Below are 8,114 nucleotides of genomic sequence, written 5' to 3'. Positions count from 1 at the left end.
ACCTTGGCGTTATCTTTGACTCCTCTTTCTCATTCATCTCACATATTCGATCCATCCCTAAATCCTGTTGGTTCCACCTTCACGACATTGCTTAAATCCACCCTTTCCTCTCCATCCAAACTGCTTCCAGGTTAATACAATCACTTATCCTCTCCCGCTTTGATTTCTGTAAGAGCATCCATGCTGACCTCCCCGCCTCCAGTCTCTCTCCATTCCAGGCATACTTCACTCTGCTGACCAGATCATTTTTCTACAGAAATGTTCAGTCCATGTTTCCCCACTCCTCAAGAACTTCCAGTGGTTGCCCATTCACCTCGGCATCAAACAGAATCTCCTTATTTACTTTCATGCACTCCATCCCCTTGCTCCCTCCTACCTCACCTCACTACTCTCCTATCATAACTCAGCCCATTCACATCGCTCCTCTAATGCCAACCTACTCAGTGGACCGCGACATCATTTGTCTTACAGCTGAACTCTCAGCCACATCCTGCCTCTGGCCTGGAATGCCTACCTTTTTCATATCTGACAATGACTCTTCCCACCTTCAAAGCCTTATTGAAGGCCCATCTCCTCCAAGAGGCCTTTCCTGCCTATGCCCTCATTTCCTCTCTTCTCAGTCCTTCTGCATCTCCCTGACTTGCTCCCTTTCTTTACCATCCCCAGATCCACAGCACTTATGTCCATATCCATGATTTATTTATGTATATGAACGTCGGTCTCTCGCTCGAGATCGTAAACTCACTGTGGGCAGGGAATGTTGCGCTGTACTCTCCCAAGCAGTGTCCTGTGAACTGCAAGTGCTTAACAAACATGATTGAAATGGGGAAGCTGGGATTAGAACCCAGGTTCTTTGTGCGGCTTAGAGGAAAGAGCACAGGCTTGGGAATCAGAGGTCATGGGTTCTAATCCTGGCTCCGCCACTTGTCAGTTGTGTGACTTTGGGCAAGTCACAACTTCTCTGTGCCTCAGTTACCTCATCTGTAAAATGGGGATTACCCCACGTGGGTCAACCTGATTACCTTGTATCTTCCCCAGTGCTTAGAACAGTATTTGGCACATAGTAAGCACTTAACAAATGCCATGATTATTATTATTATTTGGACTCCCACCCCTGCTCTTACCCACCAAGCCTCACTACTTCTCCATTTGCCGTTTCTCCAATTGCTGAGGATAAACCTGTGTGGTGTACTACCATGAAGAAGGAAGTTGCTGTCTTTGAGCAAAACCTTTATATGGAAAGAGACAAAGAGGAAAAAGAGAAAACAGCACCAGGAGCTACAAACATTTGTTGCGAGGCTCCGGTTCATTGCAACCGGGACCTTCCTGGACTGAGGGAGCCTCGGTGACACGGAGTAGAAGTCAAACCTCTGCTCACCAAGGTTACTATAGAAAGTTTTTTAGTTTTACCAACATGCCAGGGAGTGACACATACACACATTCACTCCACTCCACTCCACTGTCCAATACCAGTCTGCTGGTCAAAGGAGCCCGTTCTGCCAATTCTTCTTTCTGCTTCCAAGTGCTGCTGCCTTCTGCTGCTTTCAGGGCTGCTCTCCTGTGGTTTCTGCTTAAATGCTGCTCTCCTCCGCGTGCCTCGGTGTGCCTCTGTGCTGCTTCTCCACATACCCCTGTCTGCATGCCCTTTGCGTGCCTCTTCTAAAGTGATAACTCCTGAACTGGGAAGCTACCCAGGTTTCTCTTTAGAAATCTCACCATGCACAGCACACTCTCTGAAACCATTCCACCACCCTGGCTGGTTCAGCTAACCACACTTGTTCTATATACGCTCTTACATAGACAAACAAGTGCAGCCAATCTCAAACACATTTACACAATTCTTTCAGTACTTAAACCAAATGGAGACGGTTTCAAGTAATCATCAGGAGACCTTACTTCAGCAGCAGTGATAGCAGGTTTCAACGCAAGAGGTCTGGTTCGTACAGATTGACTGGGTGCCTGCAACTCAAACTTTTTAGTCATTAATACAAATACAAGCCATTACATTGCACGTCTGGAATCTGGGGAAAACTATTCTCGGACTTTGATTCACGACCAACGGTCTCATCTTGAGCAGCCCCAGGTGTGCGGGTGACCTCATGGTCCCTCTAATCTACTCTCGTTATCTTCCAGGCGAGGGGTGGAGGGAGCAGAAGGAGAGGGTGCCCTACTCCCTGGTCATTTGTTACCTGGTTTTTTTTCTTTTCTCCTCTTTCCATGTGTTAGGGTCTGAAGGATTGTCTCTAAGACTGACATGGGAAGCCCATCAATCTCTACCCTCCTTATTCCTTATTCCAGGAGTTGGCACAGACCTGTATGGAAATGTAGCTCAGAGCCTGCACTTTAGCAGGGTCCGGACACCCTGCCAGAAGGTGCCCGACCCTGCCTGCCTCCCTTAGTTATGGCTACTGTTTGGACCTGTCTGGGAGGAGAAGTCTTTTCCCCTACCATGAGCCAAAGATGCATTTCATCCATCTCAGCCTGATGGTCTAATTCAATGGCAACTGTGGCCTCCTTCCTGAGTCCCATTAGACTGTTTCCCAGGGTACTCCGAGAGAAGCCAGGGGCGAGTTGAACCAAGGTCCTCAGCATTGCCTTCTTAAGGGGGGCTTCTTCAAGTTCTAGGTCACCCTTCTTCCTGTATGCAAGTGGGCTCCAGGTAACCCACACTAAACTCAGGGCACACAATCTCTGTTGTGGCTCATTTAAGTCCTTCCACATTCTATGGTAAGGCTTGTAGGTTCCCTTTAGTGTTGCCATTATCTTATTCCATAGGGTATCTCAGCTAATACATGCCTTCCCCCCTAACCTGCCCAAATCATCTACATCCTTGGCTTCCTCTTCAGTAAGGGTGAGTAAAGCTACTCCATGATCATAGATCCAGATAAGTCATTCTGGTATGGGTTCTCCAACACCCCTGTGGAATCGCTGACCTAAATCAGCTAATTCCACCCCAGTATAATCCCTTGAGACTGTAGTGGGGGGCCCTCTCTCTAGGCTTTTAGTAACCACAGCTGGAACCATCCTAAAAGTGGGTTCACCTTCATCTGGCTCATCAGACCATATGTCCTCATTAACACAATCAGGGTCACACCCACTTTAATCAATGACATCTAACTGGGCCTGGCTGATTTTCCCCAATTTAGCCTTCAGGACAAAGTCAACTACTTTAATGGCTTCATTTTCAGCTTGTCTGGCTTCTTTAGCGATCACCAAATTATCAGAAGCAGTTGCTTGAGCCACTAGTTGGTTTCTCATGATACAGAAAGAGAACCCTATGCACGGTAATGCCCGCATACCCATGCCCAAAGTTAAGGGTTCCTGATGGATAACAATATTCCAACACTGTCACCATAACCCAGAACTCCATGAGGGTGGTAAGAGGGAACAAGAGAAGAAGGAAATGACCAAGAGCTAGTAAACCAAGACACCATAAACTCCAGCCCGTAGTGACCAGGCTCCACATAGCCTCGTCGCCATTCAAAACGAGTGCCTTATCTGCCTTGGGTATCACAACTGTGGTTCTACATGGCAGTCACTGAATGGTCCAGGCCCATTACCGGGTAAAACAGGGAGAGAAAGCCATGCCTCCCTCCATGCTCCACCCCCACAGGACAGCTATCACCTGTTCTCAAGTGAAGCTCATCAGCACCTTCACGAATCTCTTCCTTCTTGTTGTTCATGGGATTCACTCATTCATTCAATAGTATTTACTTACTATGTGCAGAGCACTGGACTAAGCGCTTGGAATGTACAATTCGGCAACAGATAGAGGCAATCCCTGCCCAGTAACGGGCTCACAGTCTAAATCTAATCAATGAGATGTCCTTGTTTGAATGTAGGCCAGCATCCATGGTGTCTTTCTCTTATTTGGGAATTGGAGGATGGGTTAGTACACACAGTAAGTGTGATTGATTACAAGTCGGTGTTTGACACTCTTGCTGAGACAGTAGCTACGTAACGTTCCGATCCCATGAGGCTTGCTGATTATTTTCAAGTTTCAGGATAAGTACTCAACCACGTTTCAAAATCTCTCTTGACATTCAGATTGTCAGATTTGGGCCCTGGTGAAATGAGTCCCTCTGGATCCCTACAGAATTCTTGTTTCTCCCCTTGGCTATTGGTCACTGAGGGGGCATGTGGGATTATGGAGGTAGCATAGCACGTTTGTCTTGGAGGCAGGCATAGACTTATCAGTTTATTTTTGCCTCTGGGCAGATTTGGATTTGGGCAGATTTGGGCAGCTCACCCTCTGGAGTGTAAGCTTGTTATGAGCAGGGGGGAATGTACCTACCAAGTGTGTTGTGTTGTAGTCTCCCAGGTGTTTAGTACAGTGCTTTGCACACAATATGTGTAAAATAAATACCATTGATTGATTGGGGAAACCAGAGACTAAGTACTGTCAGCTTGCAAATCCAACCCCTGAATGATGTCACTCTGAAGAAACTAGCCAAAGGAACCAGTGAGGTGGAAACACAGAATCCTAAAGAATCTGAGAAACGGTGACTAGATTCATGCATTCAATTGTATTTATTGAGCACTTACTGTGTGCAGAGCTCTGTAGATTACATTCGCGATTGGGTGTATCTTTTAGAGAGAATCTCTTACTCCCTTTCATACTTGGTCCATAAAAATGTCTCCCTCGATTAGACTGTAAGCCCATCAGTGGGCAGGGACTGTCTCTATCTGTTGCTGATTTGTACATTCCAAGCGCTTAGTACAGTGTTCTGCACATAGTAAGCACTCAATAAATACTATTGAATGAATGAATGAATGAAAAATAGCACCCTCTTACTGGTTCTTTGCCATTTGGAATGAGCCAGCGGGAACAGAAACAGGAACTTGAGTTGATTTTACAGTAGTGGTGATTGTTTGCACTGAGCCATCCACACTCCCTCACTGGGTAGCTCTATGACCAGCCACACAAAATGTGAGATGAGTTCTGTCTATAGTCACAGAGCAGGGAAGCAGCGTGGCCTAATGGACAGAACATGGGGCTGGGAGTCAGAGCAACCTGGGTCTTAATCCCAGTTCTGAGAATTGCTTGTGGTGTGACCTTGGGCAAGCCACTGAACTTTTATGTGCCTCAGTTTCCTCAAATGTAAAATGGGGATTAAATCCTATTCCCTCCTACTCAGACTATGAGCCCCATGTGGGACAGGGACTGTGTTCAACCTGATTAACTTGTATCTGACACATGGTAAGCGCTTAACAAATGCCCTCAAAATTTGAATTAAATTATATTAATTGGATTAAAAAACTTCAACGGAAGCCAGTCCCTCTGTGCCCTCACCCATTTGGTAAACTGTCAGCTAAGTACTGCTCTCAGATTTACTTCGTATGGGTCGCAAAAGTCTCTCCCGTTTCATGGCCCAAACCAAGGGAAAAGCAAAAAAGGAAAAGCAACAACAGCTTCTATTGCCCAACCAGGGAGCCCAGAAGGTTTTTTTATTTCCTTATAGCATTTGTTAAGCATTTTTTACATGCCAGATACTGTATTGAGTGCTGGGGTAGTTTCAATCAGGTTGGACACAGTTCATGTCCTACGTGGGGCTCACAGTCTTAATCCCCATTTTACAATTGTAGTAACTGAAGCAAAGAGAAGTGAAGTGATTTGCCCAAGGTCGTATAGCGGACAAGTGGCACAGCTGAGATTAGAACCCAGGTCCTTCTGACTCCCAGGCCCACATTCTATCCATTAGGTAATGCTGCTTGTCAATATAACTCTGTTCTATTGCACTCTCCCAAGCTCTGCAAAACACTAAGCCTTCAACAAATTTGATTGATTAATTGATTGATTGATCAACACCTGGAGGATTTTTTTTTTACTTGAATTCACCTGCAAAAACTGTGCACCAGCCCATAGTAGACCCTTTCCAGAGCTGCTTGTTGGCAAACACTAACAGCATAGAGATGTTCATACTATTGATGTGACTTGTATTTGGAGAAATAAGTGCATCAATAAATGGATTCATCAGTCATATTTACTGAGCACTTAAAGTGTGTAGAGCACTGTACTAAGTGCTTGGGAGAGTACACACAACAATATAATAGATACACTGAAATGAGCTTATAAATCTGGGGGGAGAAAAACATTAATATAAATAAATTATGGATATGTTCATAAGTGCTGTGGGGCTGCTAGGGGGTGAAAAAGAGACCAAGTCAGAAGGAAGGAAGAGGGAGAAAAGGAAAAGAGGGCTTAATCAGGGAAGGCCTCTTGGCAGAGATATGCCTTCAATAAGGCTCTGAAGAGGGGAAGAGTAATTGCCTGTCGGATATGAAAAGGGAGGGCGTTCCAGGCCAGAGGCAGGATGTGGGGGAGAGGTCGGAGGCTAGATAGAAGAGATACAGGTACATTGTGTAGGTTGAGATTAGAGGAGCAAAGCGTGCGGGTTGTGTAGTGGTAGGAAATTAGGGAGGTGAGGTAGGAAAGGGCAACTGATTGAGAGCTTTAAGGCCGATGGTAGGGAGTTAATGTTTGAGGCGGAGGTAAATGGGCAACCTCTGGAAGTTCTTGAGACGTGGGGAAACATGGACTGAATATTTTGTAGAAAAATGATCCAGGCTGTCGAGTGAAGTATGGACTGGAATGGGGAGATACAGAAGGCAGGGAGGTCAGCAGGGAAGTTGATACGGTAATCCCGGCGGGATAGGATAAGTGCTTGGATTACTGTGGTAGCCATTTGGCTGGAGAGGAAAGGGCAGATTTTAGCAATGGTGTGAAGATTGAACTGACAGGATCTGTTGATAGATTAACTATGTCAGTTGAATGAGAGATGAGTCAAGGTTATGGGCTTGTGAGACAGGGAGGATGGTGCTGCTGTCTACAGTGGGGAAAATCATGGGAAGGACAGGGTTTGGGTGGGAAGATAAAGTGCTCTGTTTTTGACATATTAAGTTAGAGGTGACAACAGGACAGCCAGGTAGAGATGTCTCGAAGGCAAGAGGAAATGTTAGATCACAGAGAGGGAGGGAGATGAGGGCCGGATATGTAGATTGGGGAATCATCCGCATACAGGCTTCAGTTGAAGCCGTGGGAGCAAATGGGTTCTCTGAGGGAGTTGGTGGAGGTGGAGAATAGAATGGGATCCAGCACCGAACCGTGAGGGACACTCCTAGTTAGGGGGTGGGAGGCAGAGGAGGAGCCTGTGAAAGAGACTGCAAAGGAGAGGCCAGAGAGATAAGAGGAAGAGAGGATAGCGTCAGCAAAGCTCAGGTTGGATAACGTTTCCGGGAGAAGGGGGTGGTCCACGGTGTCGAAGGCAGCTAAGGGGTCGAGGAGGATTAGGATGGAGTAGAGGCCGTATGTCCGGATCTTCATCATAATTTGGATTTAATGTGCAGATGCATGGGCAACCATTAGAGGTTTTTGAGGAGTGGGGAGATATGGCCTAAACTCAATTTAGGTAAATGATTCAGGAAGCAGAATGACATTTGGCTTGGGGCTAGGAGAGACGGAAGGCAAGGAGGTCAGCGAGGCACTGATACTACTGAGTCAGGGCAGGCTAGGATCAACATGGCAGCAGTTTGGACCGAGAGGAAAGGGCACATTCTAGGAATGTGGAAAAAATACCTGCCAGCCTCAGATTACTTCACTTGGATTAATCCAAAGAAATGCTGTCGCCTTCTGCAAATTCTGGTCTTTCTTAATCCTGCTGTGGTGTGTTTAGCCTATAAATGAGTGACATTCTTGTTCTGCCAATAGAAGCAAATTCCACCACCCCTTCCACATCCACCTCCCACCTTCACTTCCTTGCAGCTGCTACTCCTGTCGAATTACTAATATGTGCTGATTAAGAATTTGAATAGATAGCAATAAAGGGGGGGGAGAGAGAGAGAGATTCATCTCTCTCCATAAAGGGTGCCTTGGGATCGCTACAAATGAAATACTGGAAGTGCGGTTAGCAACTGGTGTTGGGCTGTGCTTAGACTTCAGATATAATTTAAAAATATTCTTTAGTAGAGGCAAGGGTCATGGCCATAGCGAAGCAGCACGGCTTAGTGGAAAGAGCACGGGCTTGGGAGTCAGAGTTTGTGACTTCTATTTCCAGCTCCACCACTTGTCAGCTGTGCGACTTTGGGCAAGTCACTTAACTTCTCTGTGCCTCAGT

Source organism: Ornithorhynchus anatinus, chromosome 1, assembly GCF_004115215.2.
Source record: "Ornithorhynchus anatinus isolate Pmale09 chromosome 1, mOrnAna1.pri.v4, whole genome shotgun sequence".
NCBI lineage: Eukaryota > Metazoa > Chordata > Mammalia > Monotremata > Ornithorhynchidae > Ornithorhynchus > Ornithorhynchus anatinus.
The sequence above is the reverse complement of the archived record's forward strand: the minus strand, read 5'-3'. Positions refer to the sequence as shown.